This window comes from Salvelinus alpinus, chromosome 22, assembly GCF_045679555.1.
Source record: "Salvelinus alpinus chromosome 22, SLU_Salpinus.1, whole genome shotgun sequence".
NCBI lineage: Eukaryota > Metazoa > Chordata > Actinopteri > Salmoniformes > Salmonidae > Salvelinus > Salvelinus alpinus.
This window is the reverse complement of record NC_092107.1, coordinates 21,402,066-21,429,697: the sequence shown is the minus strand read 5'-3', so window position 1 is coordinate 21,429,697 and position 27,632 is coordinate 21,402,066. Positions and strand designations below refer to the sequence as shown.

Below are 27,632 nucleotides of genomic sequence, written 5' to 3'. Positions count from 1 at the left end.
AATACAAACCCTGCAACCTAAAAAGGCACGTGGATATCCTAAATGAAATGATAAAATATACAGACCACAAATTCCAATTGGCTATACTTAAACTCTTTAACATCATCCTCAGCTCTGGCATCTTCCCCAATATTTGGAACCAAGGACTGATCACCCCAAAGTGGAGACAAATTTGACCCCCAAAAACTATGTGCGTCAACAGCAACCTTAGTTAAATCCTCTGCATTATCATTAATAGGAGATTCGTACATTTCCTCAGTGAAAACAATGGCTTTTTACTAAATTACTGTTCGACAGATCACGTATTCACCCTGCACCCCCTAATTGACAAAGAAACAAACCAAAACAAAGGCAAAGTCTTCTCATGCTTTGTTGATTTCAAAAAAGCGTTCGAGTCAATTTGGCATAAGGGTCTGCTACATAAATTGATGGAAAGTGGTGTTGGGGGTAAAACATATGATATTATAAAATCCATGTACACAAACAACAAGTGTGCGGTTAAAATTGGCAAAAAACACACATTTCTTTCCACAGGGCCAGGGGATGAGACAGGGATGCAGCTTAAGCCCCACCCTCTTCAACATATATATCAACAAATTGGCGAGGGCACTATAACAGTCTGCAGCACCCGGCCTCACCCTATTAGAATCTGAAGTCAAATGTCTACTGTTTGCTGATGATCTGATGCTTCTGTCCCCAACCAAGGAGGGTCTACAGCATCACCTAGATCTTCTGCACTGATTCTGTCAGACCTGGGCCCTGACAGTAAATCTCAGTAAGACAAAAATAATGGTGTTCCAAAAAAGGTCCAGTTGCCAGGACCACAAATACAAATTCAATCTAGACACTGTTGCCGTAGCACACAAAAAACTATACATAACTCGGCCTAAACATCAGCCCCACAGGTAACTTCCACAAAGTTGTGAACGATCTGACAAGGCAAGAAGGGCCTTCTATGTCATCAAAAATAACATAAAATTTGACATACCAATTAGGATCTGGCAAAAAAAATACTTAAATCAGTTATAGAACCCATTGCCCTTTATGGTTGTAAGGTCTGAGGTCTGCTCATTAACCAAGAATTCACAAAATGGAACAAACACCAAATTGCATGCAGAATTTTACAAAAATATCCTCCATGTACAATGTGAAACACCAAAAAATGAATGCAGAGCAGAATTAGTCCAATACCCGCTAATTATCAAAATCCAGGAAAGAGCGGTTAAATTCTACAACCACCTGAAAGGAAGCGACTCCTAAATCTTCCATAACAAAGCCATCACCTACAGAGAAATAAACCTGGAGAAGAGCCCCCTAACCAAGCTGGTCCTGGGGCTCTGTTCACAAACATAAACAGACCCCACAGAGCCCCAGGACAGCAACACAATTAGACCCAACCAAATCATGAGAAAACAAAAAGATAATTACTTGACACATTGGAAATAATTTACAAAAACACTAGAGCAAACTAGAATGCCATTTGGCCCTAAACAGAGAGTACACAGTGGCAGAATACCTGACCACTGTGACTGACCAAAAATTAAGGAAATCTATGTACAGACTCAGTGAACATAGCCTTGCTTTTGAGAAAGGCCGCCGAAGGCAGACCTAGCTCTCAAGAGAAGACAGGCTATGTCCACACTGCCCACAAAATGAGGTGGAAACTGAGCTGCACTTCCTAACCTCCTGCCAAATGTATGACCATATCAGAGACACATATTTCCTTCAGATTACACAGACCCACAAAGAATTTGAAAAGAAATCCAATTTTGATAAACTCCCATATCTATTGGTTGAAATACCAGTGTGCAATCACAGAAGCAAGATTTGTGACCTGTTGCCACAAGAAAAGGGCAACCAGTGAAGAACAAACACCATTGTAAATACAACCTATGTTTATCTTTCTTTATTTTCCCTTTGTACTTTAACTATTTGCACATCATTACAACACTGTATATAGACATAATATGACATTTGAAATGTCTTTATTCTTTTGGAACTGTTTACTGTTATTTTTGGGGGGGTTTATTTCACTTTTGTTTACTATCTATTTCACTTCCTTTGCCAATAAAGCCCCTTAAATTGAAATTGAATTGAGAGGACATTGGATAAAGAGGGAGACTGAGAGAGGAAAGAGAGAGAGAGAGGGCTGAAAGAGAGCAGAGAAAATTTGATAAATAGAGATAGAAATAGTGGACGAGAATGAGCCTAGAAAGAGAGAGAGAAATAGTGGACGAGAATGAGCCTAGAAAGAGAGAGAGAGAAATAGTACATGAAAATTAGCCTGGAAAGAGAGATAGAAATAGTTTACGAGAATGAGCATAGAGAGAGAGGGAAATAGTGGACAAGAATGAGCATAGAGAGAGAGGCAGAGGGGAGAGAGGCAGCTGCTGGCAGGACCTGGCCAGGCTCTGCTGATTTAAGGACCCAGGCCACAGGAAGGGACTGCTCGATACGCCAGGCACGTCCCCTCAGTCACGGCTAGAGGAAGCACTACTGCCATTCAGCGCTGTAGACGCCTAAATGAGTCTGTTCTGTCCTGCAACGGGCCCTGGCAACGTTCCACTGCTTCTCTCTCTCTTTCTCTCCCTCCGTCTCTCCCTCTCACTCCCCAGATGACAAGATTTCCTTTTCTGTGGCACTTCATTCCAATTGCTTCCTGCCCCACCACTAAACTGTGATAAATTACTGTCCTTTTATTATAGAAAGCCCAGTAACCCAATGTTCCTTTTTTCTTCAAGACATTGTATGCTTCTTTACCTATGTTCCCTACCCCACTCTATTCTCTTGACATCTCTCTCTTTGAATGTTTTTTGTGCTTTATTGGTTTTTAACAGAATTGCTCTTACAAACCCTGAAAACCCAAACAATCGCTTTAGTTATAGCTTTCATTTACTATCCAAATGGTTCAGGTACACACACATATGCAATCACATACAATGCATTCGGAAAGAATTCAGACCCCTTCGCCTTTTTCACTTTTTGTTACGTTACAGCCTTGTTCTAAAATTTATTCGTTTTTTTTGCTCATCAATCTACACACAATACCCCATAATGACAAAGCAAAAACACACTTTTAGAAATGTTGGCAAACTTGTAAAAAAAAAAAACTTAAATATCATATTTGCATAAGTATTCAGACCCTTTACTCAGTACATTCTTGAAGCATTTTTGACAGTGATTAAAGCCTTGAGTCTTCTTGGGTATGATGCTACAAGCTTGGCATACCTGTATTTTGGGAGTTTCTCCCGTTCTTCTCTGCAGATCCTCTTAAGCTCTGTGCTTAGGGTCGTTGTCCTGTTGGAAGGTGAACCTTTGCCCCAGTCTGAGGTCCTGAGCGCTCTGGAGCAGGTTTTCATCAGTGATCTCTGTACTTTGTTCTGTTCATCTTTCCCCCAATTCTGACTAGTCTCCCAGTTCCTGTCGCTGAGAAATATCCCCACTACATGATACTGCCACCACCATGCTTCACCATAGGGATGGTGCCAGGTTTCCTCCAAACGTGCTACTTGGCATTCAGGCCAAAGAGTTTTAGGTGCCTTTTGGGAAACTCCAAATGGGCTGTCATGTGCCTTTTACTGAGTGGCTTCCATCTGGCCACTCTACCATAAAGGCCTGATTGGTGGAGTGCTGCAGAGATGGTTGTCCTTCTAGACGGTTCTCCCATCTCCACAGAGGAACTGTGGAGCTCTGTCAGAGTAACAATCGGGTTCTTGGTCACCTCCCTGACCAAGGCCCTTCTCCCCCAATTGCTCAGTTTTGCCGGGCGGCCAGCTCTAGGAAGAGTGTTCGTGGTTCCTGTCACGTTCCTGACCTGTTTTCTTTTGTCTTGTATTTATTTAGTTGGTCAGGGCGTGAGTTGGGTGGGTTTGTCTATGTGTGATTTTCTATGTTGGGATTTTGTGTTCGGCCTGGTATGATTCTCAGTCAGAGGCAGCTGTCAATCGTTGTCCCTGATTGAGAATCATACTAAGGCAGCCGGGGTTTCACGTGTGTTTTGTGGGTGTTTGTTTCCGTGTTTGTATTCGTGCCACACGGGACTGTTGTCGGTTGTATTCATTTTGTTATTTTGTGTCATGTTAGTGTTCAGTTTCGATTTAATAAATTATCATGAGCACTACCCACTCTGCGTGTTGGTCCGATCCATGCTCCTCCCCGATCCATGCTCCTCCCCGATCCATGCTCCTCCCCGATCCATGCTCCTCCTCGAGGAGGAGAACGACTATGACGACCGTTACAGTTCCAAACGTTTGTGTATTATGTTTTTTTGTGTATTATGTTTCTATGTTTGGGTCTGGTTAGGCTTGGGGGGGTTTTCAGATTGTCATACCTCCATACCGACATTGTGCCATCCTGTGATATTTGGTAATACCGGCACTGAACACAAAGGGCCCTGTTTTCAAACCTCACTTCGCCTCTGTAATCTGAAGATTAGCAACGCTGACAAGTACATGTGAAATCCCATAGCAAAAATGTTATACAGTCTCTGACAAACTATTTGCAGGACAGACAAGTAACAAAAAAATGCTACTCACAGTTTGCTGCACACACAAAACAAACATTAGAGAGCAAGGCTCTTGATCCAGGAGGGGGTTCTCTGCTGTTACCAAGAGAAGCTCGATTTTGCAAGAAGCTAACAAGCTAGATAACTAGCTACTAACTTAGCACTGCAGAGCATTTAGCACATTTTAGACAGTTAACTTAATAGTTATAAGATACCTAGCTGGCAAACATTTAGTTGTGAATTCCATACAGTAACTAGATCACCTGGTATGTGCTGTACAACAGTGAGTGACGCACAAGGCCATGGTCTCTCACCTTTGTGTGCTTGTAAACAAACAATGTGACCGGTGACTACCGGTAAGCTTCGTAATGTGACTAGAAATAAACGAAGAATGCAGTTTGCTTTATCTCCTATTGCACAAGTTGACTGAAGGTATTTACTTTAAAAAGTAGTTACAAATATTCAAATTTATTTAAAAAAAAACGTCAAACAAGTAGTTTCAACGGCATTGGCGGTATTAGCAAAGACATCCTGTGGCTATTTCCAAATACCCTGCTATACAGTATACCGCCCAAGCCTAGTCGGTGTCTCCGTGAGTCCATTTGTCTGTTTATTCTGGGTCTTTGTGGGTCTGGGTCTGTCTGTCCATGCCTGTGGGTTTGGTTGTGGTGTACGTTATTTTATGAGATGGTAACTCATACAGTCACTAATTCCACTTAGGGAGTAAGTATCAGGGGTTGGGGGGGATGAGTTGAATGCTAATGACTTTATCGGTCCCCTGCAGCTTGGTTGGACTCAGAGTCTGTTTTCCTCCTGTGCACTGCATTGAATTGGCCTCTTTGGGGTTACGGTTCAGATTGATAGGAAACGGTAGTCCTTCATGACTGGAGGGGTAGAGCTATGGAGTCCAGCGGCAAGGCGGCTTGTGGCCACCAGACCAGATTGACAGGCGGTCTCAGCGGTCTCAAAGCGACTTGCAACCTTCCGCAGCTTGCCTTATTTTTCCCAATGTATGGATTAACAATGGAGATTGATGACAATGCCTAAACCGAACCAGACAAAAAAAACTTTCTAGTTTTCCTACCCTTTACATGTGTCATTGATTTTGTTTAGAAATATCAATTTGTGGACAGTGCCTTCAGAAAGTATTCACACCCCTTGACTTTTTCCACATTGTTGTTAAAGCCTGAATTTGAAATGGAAATGTTGTGTTTCTGGCCTGCATACAATACCCCATAATGTCAAAGTGGTATTTTGTTTTTAGAAATGTTTACAAATTAGTAAAAAATGAAAAGCGGAAATGTTTTGAGTCAGTATTCAATCTTAAATAAGTTCAGGAGTAAAAATGTTGCTTAACAAGTCACATAATAAGTTGCATCGTCTCCCTCTGTGTGCAATAATAGTGTTTAACATGATTTTTGAATGAGTGCTTCATCTCTGTACCCCCACACATACAATTATCTGCAAGGTCCCGCAGTCGAGCAGTGAATTTCAAACACAGATTCACCCACAAGGACCAGGGAGGTTTTCCAATGCCTCGTAAAGACGAAATGGTAGATGGGTAAAATAAAAAGCAGACATTGAATATCCCTTTGAGTATGGTAAAGTTATTAATTACACTTTGGATGGTGTACCAATACACCCAGGTACTACAAAGATACCGATGTCCTTCCTAACTCAGTTAATGGTGTGGAAGAAAACTGCTCAGGGATTTCAACATGAGGTCAATGGTGACTTTAAAACCGTTACAGAGTTGAATGGCTGTGATTGGAGAAAACTGAGGTTGGATCAACAACATTGTAGTTAATCCGCAATACTAACCTAAATGACAGAGTGAAAAGGAGAAAGTCTGTACAGAAATAAACATATTCCAAAAAATACATCCTGTTTGCAATAAGGCACTAAATTAAAACTGCAACAAATGCTAGACATTCGTCCAAAAAATGTACTTCATATCCTGAATACAAAGTGTTATGTTTGGGTCAAATCCAGCACAACACATCACTGAGTACCACTCTTCATATTTTAAAAAATGGTGGTGGTGGCTGCATGGGTATGCTTGTCATCGGCAAGGACTAGGGAGTTTTTTTGACATAAAATTAAATGGAATAGAGCAAAGCACAGGCAAAATCTTAGGAAAACCTGGTCAATAGCCATGAACAATATGCCACTCGGGAGCCATAAACAATATGACCAATATATATTGTCCTGCTAATAACAGGGTTAATAATATATCTGTGAGAATATCCAACGGGCTTTAATATAATTCTGAATTACTACTAACAATTATAATAATCGCTTTGTTTAAAAAATAACAATATTTTTGAGATTATTTCATTTTCAAATAACGTAAAATGAGCGAGAATAAGGCCATTCTTGAACATGGGATGAGACATTGTTACTAATTCGTAAATAATGGCAGTTTGTTATTTTTAATGATTTATTTCTGTTTTTAGAGGGAGAGAAAACAAAAACCTACAATCATCTTATGGGTCGCCCAGTCAAGGGCGGCACGGGTATTGAGCCAGCACCTGTAGCAACACAACTTTCACTGCTATGCAGTGTCTTAGACCGTTGCGCCACTCAGGCGCTGTATAACAAGACTGGTCGAGAGTGGCCTACACTACTGCAGTAAAACCAAAATAATCCTAACAAAATAAAATAATAAAAACCTTAGTGTAACAACAGTTTAAGTAAGTAATACTAAGTTGTGCACAATTATCAGTTTCTATTTAGGTTTATGTCGCCCATTCATTGTCAGTTAGAGACCCAGTAGCACCTTAGGACCCAAAAGCATAATCAGTGCTCTAACTCCCCTTGCGCTGGTCTGGAGCAATGAAGTGGTGACACAGGGTACCGTACTAAACCACAAATGACCTCTAAGTCCCGCGGTGTAAGCTCGCAATTTTTAAAAGAGAAACCACTGTATAACACAAGGCCAAATATACACTGGAGTATAAATACGCTGCTTTCCAAGACGTCATTGAATATTCCTGAGTGACCTACTTAGTTTTGACTTAAATCATCTTCAATATCTATGGCAAGACTTGAAAATGGCTGTCTAGGAATGATCAACAACCATCTTGACAGCGCTTGAAGAATTTTGAAAGGAATAATATTGTACAATCTTGGTGTGCAAAGCTCTTAGAGATTTACCCAGAAAGAGACTCAGCTGTAATCACTGCCAAAGGTGATTCTAACATGTGTGAATACGTACAGTACCAGTCAACAGTTTGGAGAAACCTACTCATGTTTTTTCTTTATTATTACTATTTTATACATTGTAGAATAATAGTGAAGACATCCCAACTATGAAATAACACATATGGAATCATGTAGTAACCAATAAAGTGTTAAACAAATCAAAATATATTTTATATTTGAGATTCTTCAAAGCCACCCTTTGCCTTGATGACATTGCCTTGACATTCTCTCAACCAGCTTCACCTGGAATGCTTTTCCAACAGTCTTGAAGGAGTATGCTGAGCACTTGTTGGCTGCTTTTCCTTCACTCTGCGGTCCAACTCATCCCAAACTATCTCAATTGGTAAAAATAAAGAAAAAGCCTTGAATGAGTAGTTGTGTGCTAACTTTTGACTGGTACTGTATGTAAATTAAATATTTCTGTATTTAATTTTCAATACATTTGCAAAAAAAATCTAAAAACGTTTTTATTTCAGGCTTTACCAACAAAATGTGGAATAAGTCAAGGTGTATGAGTACTTTCTGAATTCACTGCATATTTGTACATAGAGAAAGAAAGAAAGAGAAAGACAGAATAATGCAAAGGCATTTTTATAGGAGCATTTTACTCTTCTGCTTGAAAAGACTTCTGGATTTATGCGAAGCCATTAAGGACCGAAGGCCTGATGAAAATCCATCATCCCTCACTGGCATGCAGTAAAAACACATTTAATGAGCCTCCTTTAATTCCCCCTGTAAACACACACGTTTAGGAATATTGAGGACAGGGTAGACCTGTAATGGTCCTGAGAAGGGGCTGGAGGCCAACTTTACTGTTGGCAACTATGGCAAAACAAAATATCTCCAACATCTCTAAAATTACATCAACCTCTGTAGGCATTCCTTGTTAGCTTTGAATGTGTTAAGTCCTGCAAGTCAAAAATGTTTTAGCTGTCACAGCCTGTAATTTACGAGTCACTGATATCGCTGTGTTGCTATTAATATGGATACATTTTTTTCTGATCTGCTGTCGTCAAGTCATCCTGGAAATTCAAAAGTTCACTTGATAAAGGGCAAATAATGTCTAGTAAGTTGGCAGTTTGTTTCGCAGAATTCTTCATCATTCCCCTGCGTGTCAACTGTGAGGAAACTGGGAGTCTAGTCCTCTTTGTCATTGTGTTTTCTATGACGATGGAGAGAGAGAGAGAGAGAGAGAGAGAGAGGACATTTTTATCTCGCTGACTAGTGGTAAAATATACTCTGGGGAGTCCGTGCTTCACCTGGTCCCAAGGGTCAATGTTATTTTGGTGGGAAAGACCTTGACTGTGCATAAGTCCGGTATGTTTCTTAAATGAATTGGATAGACGAGATTCACATGCACTATAATAGATAGTTACACTGTCATGTTAAGCCTAACTTTCAGTCGGAGAAAGATTTTTTTTTTTAAATCAGTTTTACAGCGAGTCAATGAGCCTCAAGGCTGTGGTTTCTCTGTGCAGATGGTCCAAAATGCATGAACACAATCTCTTTTAATATAGCATTTGCAATGCACCAGTTGTGTATGTTTTAAAACATGCCCCTCAGCTACCCAGGCAATGGTGCCTTCACGAAAATTCATGAATAAACCAACTGCAGATATTTGTCAACGAACACGGCAGTCAATTTTATCTTATCAGTAATTGCTGATTTTCCCCCAAAACATATTTGCATGCATGTGTCTTGGCGTATTGGCAGAAGTGTGGAAACAAGTTTGATTTCATCTCTTCAAACAACCCCAAATGTGAACGCCTAATCAAATTATTATTATTATTGAAGTTCGCTTGCATCTGATCAAAAAGGAAAGTTTGCTGAACCATTTGATCACTCTGAAGAGGTTTATGGCTTGGCTGGTTAATGTCTTCTTTAAACTGAGGTGAGAAGTTAAAGGGACAATACCAGTCCAAAATCAGATGTTTTCAGACCTCAAAAGTATTCTAATGTCATGATGTGTTCACAACCTGTCTGTTTTTATATCCAGCTTTATGCCCTATAATGTAAAATGTATGTAAAACGTAAACCCCATGTTATGTTACGGTGCTTATATTTTCCATTCATTTGGGGTTAACGCATGTAGACTTGGATCTACCAATGACGTGGGATGTGAACTCATATTGACATTACACTGCTTTGGAGGTCTGGAAACATCAAACAAACGTAGATTTCAGAGGGCCATGTCCCTTTAAACCCCCAATGCCAACCCCAGTCAGATTACTGCTTTGCCTATAATTTGTGCTGTACTCACACACCCTTTTGTCACATAGAGTTGCAATTTGGAGAAGTTTAACCTCTTCAATGTACTGCACTCAGCCAGTCCTGATGCTTTTAGCCTGTACATCTACAGCCCTTTGTGTCCTTATTTCACCCAACATTTAATCTCATACTTCCCTTTCTTTATGTTTTGTCACACTATGCTTTGAGCCACTGGCAGGCTAAGTATAATCCCCTTTTTTTGCTGTGGTAGATTTAGTAATACTGTACTTGGCTTACTAAGCAGGGATAGAGCTCAAAGCATGCTGTACAGTAAACTTTTCAACAGTATGGGTGAGTGAGCTATAGATAAAAGACTGAAGGTGTCCTTTGGGATGAGTGATACAAGGCTGGACGGTGTCAGTAGCTGTTGGGTCAAAAAACACAAAGTTAAACTGTCTCTGTAGCTCCCTTACCAAAAAAATGACTTCTGGCAAACAGTTGTGGCAAATCTTTGGCCCATTTGCCATACATTTACGGCAAGCTCATATTTTCACATGCAAATGAGTTTTGCGGCAAACTGTTGCGGCCAATTTGCAACTTGTGAATATCTGGCAAACAATTAGGGGAAATTTGTGGCGAACATTCTACTGTTTGCGGCAAATTGTCTTCAAACTCAGTATGAATATGCAAATTAGATCAGGTTTTTGGTTACTGTGTGTTAACACCATTGAGATGTATCTGCGTAAACCAAATCACATAACTTTCAATTAACTTGCATCTCACAGAGAAAACTAAATGTACTAAATATACTAAACATGTATTCAATGCCTTAACAGATAAAAGTCTAAATCAAACCCTATTGCCTTTTTGAGTGAACTTTGAAGATAGTGGCCCTGTGGAAGTCCTTTGTCCAAAGCTTGTTGAATGCATGCACTGAAACAAACAAACAAACAAAAAAATTAGGATACTGAAAACAATCACTGAAAACACGTTATATTTTATCATCTTAAAAGGTAGACTTAGCGGCTGATGGGAGGGTTTGTCTTTGGAAAAACGGGGTCAGCTGTTACAAAGCTGCCTTGAGGTTGCTATGCTTCTCACTGATACTGGCATTCTATATATTTTTCAGCAAGGAAACAATATTTCTGCCTTGTATAAATGTTATATAAACAAACCATGTAGCTAGCATAAACTGGGACTTACTAAATCCACCCTTAAATCTGTTCCTAGATTTTAATTAATTTAGCGAAAATATGAAAGCTAATGTTAGCTAGCTAAGCGTTAGCCAGTCAGTGGTGCTGACAGATTGAAACTGGTATCAACAAAATGTGTTTCACTCTATCCCATAAAACATGACATTGCTAACTAGGCATCAATTAGCTAACACAATTTTAATGTTTATTAGGAAGTTGAATTCATATGTTTAATTAATTAGTTCCAAGACCAGGTTACTGGTCTTGGAACTAATGTGTTCACCAGAAATGGCTTCTGGTAACCTGTTTGCCACTAGTGGATAATAAATATTGTTGCTACAGGTTTGCTGCAGATTCACCACTAGTGACAAACATTTGCAAACTTCTGGCAAAATTTTGTGGCAAACTATTTAGTTTGCAGCAAATCTGCCACAAACTTGAGGGAAGTTTGCACCAACAATTCCCTTTTGTAAGGGCTATCTCAATGTTTCACAGTCTATGAAGACTGGAGGGAAGTTTTATCACCAATATATAATTTCCACCGAGACTTTGGATCTGTCAGGACAAGTACATTTTGCACTTGCAAAAGTTCTCCCTATTATTACTTACATCCCCTCGAACCGTATTAAAGCGGTTCAAATATGAATTTGATCTATCTCCTCCATGCTTGCTGTACATAGTCTCTTGATAGATAGATACCTTAAATCTCTTAACAAGACATATTGGACAACTTTTAGGCCGAACAAAAACATTTTGAAAACTGCAAACTTTCTTGGTTTTTACTCCACTATCCAACCCCAGTAGAATTGATAACCTCAGGTTAGGATGCTCTGTCTTAAACGATACCAGTCAAATGGCACGCCTTCTTTGATTTGTGTTTAGGATCTGGATACATGCCAAGGCTATTGAAGTAGCAGTGTTTGATGTATTCTTTGGCCTTTGATTATGTTTAATTGGATTGGACCAACCCTGTTCCTGGAGAGCTACCGTCCTGTAGGTTTTCCCTCCAACCTTAATCACCTGATTCTAATAATTAGCTGGTTGATAAGCTTAATCAGGTTAGTTACAATGGGGTTGAAGCGAAATCTACAGGAGGGTAGCTCTCCAGGAACAGGGTTTGAGATTCCTGGCTCAAACTATATAATATCCATCTGTTTGACATGTTTCCTATAGTCCTATTGAAGGCCTAATGTGTACGCTTTCCTTCTGATCATGCTTCGATGTTTGTAATGGTATAGGGTAATCAGTAAACCAGGGAGTGTAATTTATCAGTAGAGTCCAGAAGGAATCAAGGATGTATGAAGGAATAAGTCACAGGTGTTGATGTGTCGAGCATTTTTTTTGTCACAGTTCTAAGTGATTAGGTTGCCCTCTAAGGAATTTGAATAATTCTCCTCCGAAAGAGGCGCTATTAAAATGCAATGACATTTGATTAATGTTTGTCTTGTAAATTACATTTACCTTCTCATTTACCATGAGATGATTTGCAATATTGTGGCGTAGTCTTCTTTAGAATGCTGATCAGTTTCAAAGTTATCCAGGAAATGCACAAAGGCTAATGCTGAGCAATTAACCGAAATGTTGTTTCTGACGTCGGTTCAATTACTTGAATTCCATTTAGGTTTTTTTTATGAGCTCAATGAGCCATTTCTCTAGAGAGAAATCCTATCAAGCACGAGAGACATCAAATCAAGAATGAACTGTGGGACGCTGTAGGGAGTTGTAGTTTTCAATAGGCAAATATTCGACCTAGTTCAGCGCTAGAAATGTGGTAATTAACTATGATGACCAGAATCCATTGCGCCTGTTCTTCCCGGCACCACACCCAGACGACATGAGAGAGGAATGTAGAAAACACAGCAATGAGAGGGATATAGACAGTTCTGGAGGTAGACATTGCATTCGGAAAGTATTCAGACCCCTTCCCTTTTTCCACATTTTGTTACGGACTTTGCTACGGACCCTACGGACTCGGGAGAGGCGAATGTGAGAGACTTGTGTCCTCCGAAACACGACCCTGCCAAGCCGCAGTGCTTCTTGACACACTGCTCGCTTATCCCGGAAGCCAATGTGTCGGAGGAAACACCGTCCAACTGGCGACCGGAAGTCAGCTTGCAGGCGCACGGCCCACCACAGGGAGTGGCTAGAGTGCGATCGGACAAGGAAATCCCAGCCGGCCAAACCCTCCCCTAACTCAGACGATGCTGGGCCAATTGTGCGGATAGGTCTCCTGGTCACGGCCGGCTGTGACACAGCCTGGGATCGAACCCGGGGCTGTAGTGATGCCTCAAGCACTGCAATAAAGTGCCTTAGACCTCTGCGCCACTCGGGAGCTGTTTTTTTTCTTCATATTTGCAAATGTATTTTAAAAAAAACAAAAAAACAGGAATACCTTATTTAGATAAGTATTCAGACCATTTGCTATGAGAATCAAAATTGAGCTCAGGTGCATCCTGTTACAATTGGTCATCCTTGAGATGCGTCTACAACTTGATTAGAGTCCACCTGATTTGGAAAGGCACACACCCGTCTATGTTTTATTTATATTTAACTAGGCAAGTCAGTTAAGGACAAATTCTTATTTTCAATGACGGCCTAGGAACAGTGGGTTATCTGCCTTGTTCAGAGGCAAAACAACAGATTTGACCTTGGGGATTCGATCTCGCAACCTTTCGGTTATTAGTCCAACACTCTAACCACTAGGCTATCTGCCACCCCTAGGCTAAGGTCCCACAGATGACAGTGCGTGTAAGAGCAAAAACCAAGCCATGAGGTCAAAGCTCCGAGACAGGATTGTGTCCAGGCACAGATCTGGAGAAGGGTACCAAAAGATGTCTGCAGCATTGAAGGTCCCAAATAGCACAGTGGCCTCCATCATTCTTAAATGGAAGATTGGAACCACCAAGACTCTTCCTAGAGCTGGCCACCCGGCCAAACTGAGCAATCGGGGGAGAAGGGCCTTGGTCAGGGAGGTGACCAAAAATCTGATTGTCACTCTGACAGAGCTCCAGAGTTCCTCTGTAGGGATGGAAGAACCTGCCAGAAGGACAACCATCTCTGCAGCACTCCACCAATTAGTATTCTACGGTAAAGTGGCCAGACGGAAGCCACTCCTCAGTAAAAGGCACATGACAGCCCACTTGGAGTTTGCCAAAAAAGCACCTAAAGGACTCTCAGACCATGGGAAACAAAATTCTCTGGTCTGATGAAACCAAGATTGAACTCTTTGGTCTGAATGCCAAGGGTCCCACCAATCTGGCACCACCATTCAGCAGCAGGGACTGGGAGACTAGTCAGGATCGAGGGAAAGATGAACGCAGCAAAGTACAGAGAGCTCCTTGATGAAAACCTGCTCCAGAGAGCTCAGGACCTCAGACTCGGGTAAAGGTTCACCTTCACCGACCGTAAGCTTCGGGACAAGTCTCTGATTGTCCATGAGTAGTGCAGCCAGAGCCTGTAGATTCAACATCTCTGTAGATGTTCCCCATGCAACCTGACAGAGCTTGAGAGGATCTGCAGAGAAGAATGGGAGAAACTCCCCAAATACAGGTGTGCCAAGCTTGTAGCGTCATACCCCATAAGACTCGAGTCTGTAATTACTGTCAAAGGTTCTTCAACAAAGTACTGAGTAAAGGGTCTGAATACTAATGTAAATGTTTTTGCTTTGTCAGTATGGGGTATTGTGTGTAAAAAAAAAACGATCTGAATAGTTCCCGAATGCACTGTAGCTCTACTACTCAATTGTTGGTTGTAGAAGTCTTGAAAGTATGCCTTATATACTTTGAAGAACTACTAAAATAGGGATTTTGTCAGAAAGCTCTGCAGCATTTGCAGCTGTGGCAACCCAATAATCAGGGGCTACTCTTTTCGCTAGCCAAAGGGAGCACATAGATAATGTTTAGATGGTTGTCTGGATGTCTGGCTGCTACTACCTGAGCAGAGATGAGACGATGGCTAAGAAATGAAATAAAAGTCATAAATAAAATAAAAAGTTATACACAACTGAAAGTAAAGTAATGTGAATAAATGATGGTTAATAAGTGATATGCAGTAATGAGCAGTCACTACCATCATGGGTCTCTCATTAAAGATGCAGCATGTAACTTTTTGGGCGACCCGACCAAATTCAAATAAATATAGATCTGTCATTCTCATTGAAGGCAAGTCCAAGAAGCAGTAGACATGTTCTATGTGCTCTCTTTCTATGCTTCCCGTTATTTTTTACCTTGCACCTGTAATTGCTTTATTCTGTGTTGTTAGAGACAATGGATTTTTTTTTCTATGTTTTGGCAATTTACTGAATTTCAATTAAAAAGCTCTAAAATAATTAAGGTCATATTTCATAATGCATTTCATGTTTTTTTTTTTAAAGGATGTTCTTTATCCTGCATGGTTTATTTGGTCTGGCATAGGTGTAATCTTAGTTTGAATGGTAGCTCCTTTTTGAAATAGCCTATTCTAGACCCGTATGAAAAAAAATAAAAAAATACACAGTACTTAATACTTTCTTAATAGTGTCTAATACTGTATTATTAGGACATATCATAACAATACTGTACTAATACTGTATTATGAGGACATTACATTATGAGGACATTACATTATGAGGACATTACATGCTACCGATTCTAAAGTGATGTTTAGTTAGCGCCAGACTGTTTATCCCTGGGTTGTCCCCTGTGTCTTGCAGCGTGTCAGCAGCAGTGTGACCCAGCATCCTGCAGAGTGGTGAGGGTGGTGTTTGGGATGCGGAGAGCCGTATAGGAGCTGAGTGGGCACCTCACCTCAACGCCGTCTGCTTCCTGTGCCGCTTCAAGATGGATTAGAGACAAACGCCTCCGGAGCTCAAAGGTACGTGATGTCTCGTAATCAGCCGCTGCTCAACTGCTCTCCTCAATAAGGCTTTGGCCCGGGAGTGGAGGAGTATAGAGGAGCAACAGAGGGAGTGTCAACTCCCACTGTTGTTTGTCTAGTGTAGTACAGTGAACTACATTGTGGTCGGCCATTACTCCCCATGTATGAATGTGCCAGAGGGGGCTGAGAGAAAAAGCCAGGCTGCTTTAATGCAGTAAATTGTGCTGCAGACATCACACTTTTCAAGGATGGGGAATTAAGAAAGACAGGACTGCAGACAGGACCTTACCTGGTCACAGGAAACCCTTTGAAGATTTTTTAGGAAGAAGGAGCTCTCTTGTTCACATGAGACTTGCAAGCAAGCTGCATGGGAGGGATGGGAGGACTAATATACTGTAGCACCACCTCTGAAGTGCCGGAGGGAAGGAAATTATTTGTTTTCCGCGAAGCACAGTTTTTACAGTTTAAACATGGGTGAGATGTACTGTACTATCAGTATTCGCTGGAGATACTCTCCCTCTTGACTTTTCCACTTTGTTTTCTTCTGTCGGAATCTTCCTGCATGTGTTTGTTGCTTTAGTATAGCACCAAAACAAGCCATTACCCTTTTCACACTGTTGTGCAGAGCTAAACCAAACTGTGCTGCCTCGCATATCCTATTTGCACATTCTTCTTTTCAGCATGATTCCAGCCAATGTGGGCAGCAGGTAGCCTAAGGGTTAAGAGGGTTGGGCCAGTAACTGAAAGGTCGCTGGTTCCATTCCCCGAGCTGACAAGGTGAAGAATATGTCAATGTGCCCTTGAGCAAGTCACTTAACCTGAATTGCTACTGTATGTTGCTCTGGATAAGAGTGTCTGGTTAAATGTAACCAGCTCTGTACAGCTTGGCTTGGTTTGGCTCAATAGTGTGAAAAGCCCTTATGAGTCTGAAGAAACGGATCCAAAATTGCCTCGGTGAAGTATTTTTTTGAGAAAGGGACTTTGTCCAAAATCACATATGGTGCTGAGTGTAGCAGGAGATCAGGATTTTATGCGAAGCCATTTTTATTCACGGGAAAATAATATGATGCAGCCGGCGGATCATACAGAGGCTGTCTCCATTATCCACCTGCTGTTCTGGGCCAGGGAAAAACAGCCACATTCAAAGGAAGCTTAGATTGACACAAAGAGGATCTGAATTTCCCCAAACCTGCAGATACTGTATCTTCCAGATGGCAAACAATGGTTATGTGGAGTCAATGACAGTGAAAGGGGTTAAGTATTTTAGAGCTGCCTTCCTCACCTGTGAACTTTTCACCCAGCATGCATTGTCTGGTATATCTTGTGCTATGTACTTTTTCTAATACACACAGATGCACATGCAGATGTACACACAGACGTACACACACGCTCACTTGCCTTGAAGAAAATATGGCAAGTGAGCGTGGAACAAACTGTTTTACTGTATTTGTGGATGAAATTTCAATACAAATGAATGCACTGCATGACAGGCTTATCATATTTTTTAAGTAGCCCCAGTCCTCCCACAGACTGCATTGGTATGGTCTGAATACAAATGTAAGAATACACAGTCTGCTCAGAAAGCATGGCATCGCTCTGAAGTACTGTCCCTGTGAAATCCACTGGGAACTAAATTTGACTTGGCTGACTTTGGCCAAGATATATTTCAATTTCATAGCATACTGTATGCATTCTTGCATGAGGTGCACGCATATCACTCTGCTGCAGACACTGCAAAAATATCCCTCCGCTGTACATAAACCTCTGCTTTTATGCCGGATCCTAAATCACCAGAGTGGATTTACTTTTTCCTCAAGCTAGTTTATCATCTTCATTAAAATGGCCATACTTCGTACTGTTTACCATTTAACTTTGTTTACCATGACTTGCCTAGTTAAATATAGGTTCGATAAACTCAAATACAAGATCCTTTTAACCGCTCTCAGTGATGCTCCAATAACAGCATTGTGATGCTCCATCCTCAAGCTATTCCTGTTTGAGCCGTGCAGCAAACAGAGCCTGGTGGAGTTGAATCTCTCCAGCCCGTCTGCAGTGTGTGTTTATTGACCTCATCAGGTCCAGTCTGCCGCTGGGTTCTCCTGCCTTTATCCATGCACCTGAGAGTTGGAGATAAGCCACACTGATTTTTGTCTGCTGCTATGTAACAGATTATTCTGTGAGACGGGCATCAATGACACAGGAATCACTGGAGGGGATGTCTGGGCTGGCCAGAGAGAGCACTGTGAGTGTTGTTAGAGAGAAACTTATTATCTCAGAATACCATTTGAATGAGAAACAGCTGACGTGTATGTGTGTGTGTGCGTGCATGAGTGTGTGTGTGTGTGTGTGTGTGGTGTCCTCCCAGAATAGCTGCATGGTCATCATTCCAGTTGTGCCCCTGTAGAGGCTTGGATTAATGCATAAGGTCATTGACTTGTGGGTAAGGCTGTGTAATCAGCAGCTTTTACTGCTGCTATAAACCGTTTTCACTGTTTTTTTGGGTCACAGAGTGCAAGTTCTCTCACTTCATCAAGAGAGCGAGTGGGAAAGGGCACGGGAGAGAGAGTCAAGCGGACTGAGTGCGTGTGTCACTGATTCGCTTCCACCCATCATGCCATTTCCCTAAATTCCACTGTCAATTTTCTTATCAGGCAAAGATCATATTTTCAGACAGATGCTCAGCTTGTGCCACATAACATGGCTTCTGATCCATATTGTGTACCTGTGTGCTTATTTGTGGTTGTGCTGAGTTTTCTGTTGTCCTTCCCGGCGACTGTCCTATTGCCCATTGAAATTCACTTTGATTCACTTACGTTTGATCAGTGCTGTTTAAATAGCTGTCGCAATATTTGTGGGCCCAATTGTGAAGATGCCTGACTGTTTGGCTTTCATCAGTGGAATTTAAAGTGTTCCTGTTTCCCCATGTAGTAGACGGGTCCTCTCACCCTCTGACAAGTCTAGCGGGAAATTAAATAAGAGAGTAGTAGCAGTTTGAGACATGACTCCCAGCTAGCCAAGTTCTGCCTGTGTTGTACATAAAATATACAGTACAGGCAAGTACTGTATATGGGAATTCAGAATCAAGGCGATTGCTATGCGATGACCGTACATGTACACACTGAAACGTACGACTCATCAACTTTCACAAATTCAAGAGACGTTGACCTCGAGTAACTCGTTAGAAAACCACTTCAATTATATGACCTGTGTTACTGCTGTGCTGTTGCTGTCTCTCATATGTACACCATGTAATTCACAAGAGTACACCCTCTGCAATGTGTACTCATATATACACCATGTAATTCACAAGAGTACGCCCTCTGCAATGTGAAGTGAACAAAACTGTCCAGAACTGCAGATGCACTGTTGAGGTCCTTTGCTTCAGTACCTTTGTGAATTACATGGTGTATATATGAGTACAATTTGTAATGCTAACAACAGGTCCCACTACTCTAGGCTTTACAGAGCATAACGCTCTCACTTCCAGCCATAAAATAACGTATCATGGCCAGCTCCGTAGGCTGTCTTGTGTAATGAGACCTGTAAAGCTCATATGGGGAGAGAGCTTCTTCAAGGCTCCGATGTGCTCTTTTCACTACCTTTTCCAGTCTCAAACAGCCGGCAGAATTCCTACCTGTTCGACTGCTTTCAACAACTTCAACCTATGTCATTCACATGGTTTGATTTACTTTTCACCTTTAGCTTCTAAAAAGGTGCTGATGAATTCAAAGCGTTTTAGACGTCATTGCAATATGCCCATATACTTGAGCACAGCTGTGGGGCTTTCACAAGTCAGAATTTCTTATTGCCTAACTTTCTAGACATCAACGGACAGCAACATTTTTTAGATGTCATTGCAGAACACCCACCATATGCATATACACACATACTTAGCTGTGGGGCTATAATCAATATAGCAGTCGAACAAATATCACAATATCAGAATATGACTTCAAATAAAATCAATCATTGTAGACTACAGCAGAACACACATTTGAGAATATATAGGCCTCCTGCCTATTTGATTATATGAACCACATTCAGATTAACTTTACAGAACAAGTTTGTAAAGAGAAAAAAATCCTACCTTAGTTTTCAAAATCTCCCACAATGACTCTTCCCATGTCGAGTCCATTTAACTCCTGACAGTCAATTTCTTGCTCAAAGCTATAAGCGCGCCTGTGGCTGTGAGGTTAAGCCTCCTTCTAAGGCTGTTCGGAAGACTCTGGCTGTAGTGTCTATTTTTTATTTTATTTGGAGTGTTAGCTATAATCTGGGTGTCCTCTTTATCCTTGTGTACAATGCTTGCTGCCACCAAATGTGCCTTGGTTCGGGCCTGTTAAAAAATATGTCTTTCTGAGGGCTCTTGGTTGGCGTTTTTGACGTCGGAGGCAGAAGATGTTCGTGTACATTCCACCCACTCTTTTGTTAGTTTAATCCCTCCGGTCGTTTCTAGACCCAAACTCCTTACCTTTTGGCATGTTGTACAGCCAAGCATTGAATTCTGCATGACAAGCCAGGGGTTATTCGCTGAGTCTGACTCGCTAGTAGCCCTACTAGCTAGTGTAGGTGCCACTGGAAAGAGTCTGACTCACTAGTAGGGCGGTGGTGATTTTTGGACTTGGAAAAGGTAATCAATCTCGATTGCCTTTTCTTATCCTTTTTCTATTTGGCTTTCCCACGTTTAATATTCAGCAAGGGGGCGACTAGGCTACGTGACGTGTTTACGTTGGGACCTCTTCACTAGCTGACCACCACTACCAAGACCTGTGTCAAGATCAGTTACTAACCCCACCGGCCCTCCCCATAACCTCTATGTACAAATAAGAGAGCAGGTCGCAAATCAGTGTGGCAGGTTAGGATGATTACTCAGAAGGATCACCGTGCTTTTACGTGATGGTCTTTCTGGCGGGCGGGAGAAATAACGAGGAGGCAACTTGATTTAACACTGATCGTGTTTCTTAGAATGTTTATAGTGCGAACGGTGAAACAATTAATAAATCATGCTGTGAGAGGTACCGGATCCGGGCAAATAGGTGCCTGAACGAACTAGTCAAATCTGAGAGGTTCCAGATCCGCTTCAATTTAAGCGGACGGGCCACTCTGTATCAGACTTAAACCTGTTCTAGCTGAACGGACACAGGTAGAGGGCAAGACTGCACAGCCTCCCCTTGAGAAACCAAATCCAATCTCTCTAACAGGAGGTCAAACAGGTACATATCAGCACTTGACCCCTCCCAGGACCATCGAATTACCCAATTGGCCATTACAACCTATAAAATGGTTCTACAATATAAAAAGCAATTTCTACATCCATTTTTACATTGATACATTTGTCTTAACCAGACTTAATGATTATTAGCCTAATGATGTTTTATCACCATTCATACATGGAACAATCATTATCTCTTATTCAACTCCAAAGCGTGGTGAGTAAGCCGCGTAGCCTATTTCAATGCGCACTGAGGCGTGCACACTCGTTTTACTGCACATCCAGAATGACAGAAGCATTGGACACATGGCGCGTTTAAGAAAATAACCTTTGAATAACGACATCAGTGTTCTTCAGGTCAGAGCTCTAGAAAGATGCCCGAGTTTCCAACTCGGATGACCGTTCAAAAGATTTTTCCCAGACGGAGCTCGTTTTTTTCTGAGTTGTGTTGAAAGCGCTGAAGTCAGAAGTCTGAGATTTACCAGTTTGCAGTTGTTTTGAAGGTGACAACAGACACATGGAACTCCGACCTAACCCGGGAAGTATTATACAAATTATACATTTAATTAAATAAACAGAACTTCTACCTCATAACTCTTGCGAACGTCCATGTGCACAATAAACATCATGCCCACTCAGAGGGTAAGAAATGGTAAGTTAAAATGTATCGAATCAAACATAAAACCGAAATGTCTAAGTGTTGCAATAAACGGTACGGGATGAAACACTATCAATTATTGTAGGAGTAGATGGAATATAGATTTGCCCACAGGAAGTTGGTGGCATCTTAATTGGAGAGGATAGGCTCGTGGGAATGGCTGGAGTGGAATCAGTGGAACGGTATCAAATACAGCAAACGCATAGTTTCCATTCCATTTACTCCGTTCCAGACGTTATCATGAGCCGTCCTCCCCTCAGCAGCCTCCACTGGATTTTCCACACATACATTTACCCATGTGAAAAGCAACAGCAAACATTTAAACAAGAGAACAAAGCAGTCTCCTCTGGCGGGAGTTTGGAGAGCACAAGTGGAGAGCCCAGCCTATGGTGCATCTTTGCCACTGTAAGCTAAAACTTAATTTTAACAACAAAATCTAAATGCAAGCTTGATAAGTAAATTATACATTTCATGCTATTTTTACATACCAAAAGGCCATCAAGCCTATGCTAGTAATTGTTGCTTGATTCGGGGGGGGGGGGGGGGGGACCCTGCGCCAGCTCGCCAACCTGTGTTAAGTGACAGTTTGCTGGTCCAATCGAGTGTGCGTTTCACTAGCCAATCTGTTGCAAGAGGGATTCCGCGGCTACTGTCTCCAGCTGTGTGGAGAGTAACCCACGGAGACTCTGTGCCACAAAATGAGTGACAAAGCGTTACGAATCCTGGCCAGATCACTTCAAGTCATAAGTCGTGTCCAGAGGCTCCAAGCCCAAGTCAAGTCACAAGTTATTTTATATCAAGTCGAGTCTCAAGTCATAACATTTGTGACTCGAATCCAAGTCATGTGACTAGAGTCCACAACTTTGCTCTTCTATACTGTTGCCATTTTAATATGTATGAACCTGCACGGCAGTTCCTTCTATTTCAATAAGGCTGTAAGTACAAAATATGTACTATTGTGTATTCATATTTTACAATTGTCTCGGCCGCATGTTGACCCGGTGCCATGTGCTGCATCTCTGTAGATGTGCTAGTTGCTGTAAATGCGTCTTCCAGCAAGTTGTGTTGGAGGGGCAGAAGGAGACCATGCCATTCTTACTGATCTAGTCAGAGTGGCGTGGAGGGAAGAGGCCTGTCTGACCCAGGCTACAGTAGCATCTGGTTCCAGTGGAGTGTGGTGAAGGGTGGCTTTGCTAGAGCTTGGTAAACACCATTTAGGACGGAGGAGGGGGGAACATCAGTAAAAAGCCAATGTCCTCTTGCCTGATTGATTGAACCACTTTGTTCTGTATTTCTATTAATGCTGTCTGATGAGATGAGGGCTGTGGAGGGTGTGAAGGAGAGGAGGGCAAGGGGGGGTTTGTGCCCATATCTATGCTTTGTCTTTTTCTGCGTAACATTTAAGTGAGCAAGCAGTTCCCAGATAGCAAAATTATTATGGCCCAAATCCAGCCCACATATACCAGGTAATGTGACCAGATCTGGCCCACAGTCGTCTGCTATCTGGGCTGTAGCCTAGCTACCAGTCAGAGCCTCAAGATTAACAGAGCAAGGTTTTGTATAGGTCTACACTGTGACATTTTACACAGCTTTCCTTTCTCCATTGTACCTTTAAGCCTGCACCGAGGCATGAACATTTCTCCCACTGGCAGACAGTGTATTGTGGAGCTGTGGAATGGGTGAAGACAATTTGCTCTGAATAACCCTGTGTATGGGCCCCGACAGAGTGACAGCTCCTTATCACTGCTACTGCCGACTGATCAAAGTTGAAACAGGGTCGGGCTGTATTTAAGAGCAGCTAATTAAAATGTCCGGGTTACACGCGAAGCGGCGCTTGGTTTATCTTCTCATGCAGAGTCGGATGGAGATACGGGGCACGGAATAAAAGGGGGTCTGAGTATTACTTCCAAGTTCAACAGCATCAGATAGCAGGAACATTCCACTGTCTTCATGGGGAGGGGGGCTAAATCTCTAATAGGAGCTATATCTAGACTATTCCCATGTTTCTGTACATCTGCCATTCCGGTGTGCTGTGCCAAGGCCTTTTCCAAATGGCCGTTTTCACAGGCTGCTTGAGAGGAGCTGGTGGTGATGGGAAGGCAGCAGTGGGGTGTGAAAAAGGTCACCCTTACTAGATCTGCCTGGCTGTCCCCTTGGCTATAGTACTCTCCTCTCGGGGAAAGCTATTTTACACCCAGTGACACTTCCCAAAACAAGCACATGCTATTGACGAATGATGGATGCCGAGTCATGAAAAAAAAGAATCAAGTGCCTTGAGATCTTATCTCCATTGTCATCTGCTGTGCTTGCAGAACAAGACAACCCCAATTGTTGAAAACACAACGAGCCCAGTACTCTAGATGTGCATGAGCGCCTTCCGTAAATCCATCAATGGGTAGTTCACAATTTCTGGGAGCGTTTTTTTCAACCCCAGTGGAATATTTTTGATATGTAAAAACTGCTAAACCCTTTTAATCTTTGATTGTGGCATGTAATATAGAATTGTAAATCAGAGTATATGGAGAGCTTTGTCTAGATTGACACTGCAGGTAAACTTGCTTATTGAAATGCAGCCATGTTTCAGCCATGGTAGATTTATCTCGGAGAGAAAAGGCTTAGATTGACGAAGGCAATCTCTATGGCCCAGATAAGAAGCATCAGCATCCGGCCTCTCAACATCAGCATCCAAGACAAGTCATTCCCTCTCAACCCAAATGACCCATGGCGTTCTCATGAAAATCATTCGATGCTTCCTCCACTTTTAGTGAGCAAAAAATTCGCTTCAGAGGCTCTTGAATTTAAAATCTCAACCTATTGACCCAAAGTGTTGATTACCCTGGTAACCTGTCTCTTATCTCTCGAAGACCCTGTTTAAAACAGATTAAGGGAGCCTATTATCTGGAAATCTTTAGATTGTGCATAAGATGCTCAGCATGTTTTAGTATTCCTTCTTATCTTAATAACAAGCATAGCGAGGGGAGTTTGGAAGCAGCAAACCTGATCACGGAATGGCTCATTTTCTTTGTGAGGCCCACCTTAAAGTGTAATTTCTCACCAGCGGCCGGTGAGGAGCATTAATCTGGGCTGGGTTGGTCGCCTCCTGGCTTGGCCATGATCCTGAGAGGGGTGGATCTGGGGAGGTGAGCAACAGCAGGTGTAATATCTCAAACCGGACAGGCCATGAAGTCTGGAGATAGTAGTATTCCTCCTCCACACAGCCACAGAATAACGGCACCATGAATTAGTTTACTGTGGGCCCTGAATTTATTGCCCTCCCTGCCAGTCGGTTGGCCCACTTAGCATGCGTCTCCAGCCCCACACAGTTTTCAGAAACAGGCCTCCGAAAAGGCTGCTCTTGAGGGCAGTCTCTGCTCAGGGTTTGATGTATAGCCTTCCATAAAGCACTTTCTGGCGCTCATCGTTTTTGTTTCACGTTTTAAGCACACTATTAGACCTTTCATCTCTCAACGCTCAGCCTACAACAACCACCTTATATTTTAGTAGCTAATGAGTAGCGATGAGCCCCCAGCTCCAATCTTTTATCTGCATCGGCATAAATCAACATTGTTGTAATAAACCTTGAAATGTGTCTTATCTGCATGGGACTCGACATTGGATAGTTGATAAGAGATTAAGATACATTGATACAGCGGTCTTTCTATGACCTCAACTGTATCATCCTTTGTGATGATTTAGAATAACAAAGTTAACAGCACAGTAGCTACCGAAACGAAATTGTACATTCACCATTTACGTTTCAGCAATAAGGTATTACAAAGAGGTTGGGTTCCGAGTGAACTAATAAACGTACGTGCTCTTTGAGGACATCCAATTTGCCATCTGCCGCTGGTGATATGTGTCCCCCGTCGTACTCCGTACCAAGAGTGATCACTTCCCTATGACTTCTGTAGAGGTTTTGTTTGCATCTTCAAATTGAATTAATCAATCTAATAGGGTGTGTGGTGACACCACAATCAGATCAGAGCACTGGCAACAGGCTCTGCAAATAGGGAATCTAATTGTCTTGTGCGGAATAGTTCTGAGGGCCCAGGTAATGCTTCTCTAAAGGGATCTATCCATCGTCTTAAATGTGGGCCCTCCCAGACAACCTGGCCGCTGTGTCCTTGAGCGTGAAGTATATCGCTCGAGAAGAAAAGTGAAACGCGTCTGATCTTCTTTGTTATTCAGTTAGCGTTATAATCCTATTTTTCGGGGTTATTTTTTTGATCACTCGCTATCGGAGCTCTGAAAGATGTTTCTCAATTGTATTAGGCAGTACCGCAGAGGCTGTGGTGTTATCTTGTAAATGAATCATTTCTACCCCGCTGTGGATGTGTGACTACCTCTACAATGATTCATTCGAGAATACTCAAACTTGGCCTGCACTTTTTATAATTACTTGTCTTCGACATAAGCATTTGTTTGAGAGAGTTACAGTTTATTTCACCTTCCGTCAAACAACTTTTGGCTATTTATAGTCAGAAATGAATCCGCTATTTAAGATCTATTTCAGTTTGAGACCTTTATTGGCGGCTTGGATCACAATTGTGATGCATATCTTTAAATTGGAGAAAATACCATTATTGCCAGATAGCCGTTATCACTCATCCCCTGTTGATGGAAATAACCATCTCGGTTTCTGACTCGCTTTTGACCTTCAGACAGTGACAGAGAGCGTACAGTAGCCTAGCCATTAGCTCATTGAAGATATGGCCCTATGTGATGAGGTCAGTATGACACAAGAGAGGAAGGAAACTGATCCCCATTCACTGAGCAATGGCTGTCGAAGCCGATTACCCCCCCGTTATTGCACCCCTGCCTCACAAACATGCCTGCAAGATTTATCCCGGCCGTAAGTCTCGCGGAACTGGCATTGCCAAAAAATGTCCCACTCCCTCCCCTTTTCCCTGCCTCCCTCCCTCCTGTCCCATCAGTCTGGTCGTGTCTGAGCAAGAGTCCACTGCGGGGAAAACTATCGCAGCTCCACATAACCCGTGCCGCACAATGTGGCACCTGCATTAATCACAGTGTAGAGTCTATCTGCTCTGCTCCGCATTTTGGGGGGGAGAGGAGAGGAGAATAGGATTGGGGGGGGGGGTTGTGATAGGGGGAGAGGGACCGGGGCTGCAGCAGATGAGGAAGCAGGGAGTCAGCAGAGAGCTAACAGGATATGAGATGGAAGTGAAGCGGTAGGGAAAGGGAAGCAAGGCTGGGCCAGTGGATGGGGCGTGCTGGGGCCCGCAGTGCGTTTGTTTACTCTACTGCTGTTGATTCATTTAGGGAAATGGGGGGTGGGGGGGTTTGGGGAGGTAGAGGTGAGTATATGACAGAGCAACAGAGGAGTCATGCCTGGGCTCTCTGGCTCTGTGGAGCTAGCTAGCTAGCAGACACACTACAAACAGAGCCTTTAGTCTACTGTCAGAGTACAGCTGTGTCACTATAATACACTGATGGCCAGAGATAATAATGCAGCTTACCCACAGCGTCAAAGACCATTGTATCCCCTGATCTACAATGCCTTCAGAAAGTATTCATACCCCTGACTTTTTTCCACATTTTGTTGCAGCCTGAATTCAAAATGGATTAAATAAAAACATTTCTCACCCATCTACACACAATAACCCATAATGACAAATTGAAAACGTGTTTTTTTTGGCTGTAATCACTGTAATCACTGCCAAAAAAAACACGTTTTCAATTTGTCATTATGGGTTATTGTGTGTAGATGGGTGAGAAATGTTTTTGTGTAAGTCTCAAAGATCTTCGGGCACCTGCGTTGTACAATATTTGCACATTATT

The 27,632-nt window shown here is 42.2% G+C and overlaps 1 protein-coding gene across 1 annotated transcript in view; it reads left to right on the top strand.

Moving 5' to 3' along the window:
* LOC139549249 (glutamate receptor ionotropic, kainate 4-like) overlaps positions 1–27,632 on the top strand; it is a 408,231-nt gene that overhangs the window by 92,665 nt on the left and 287,934 nt on the right. Inside the window, exon 2 of the mRNA XM_071359499.1 lies at positions 15,800–15,960. The gene's annotated coding sequence lies outside the window, so the exon portion shown is untranslated. The remainder of the gene's footprint in view (positions 1–15,799; positions 15,961–27,632) is intronic.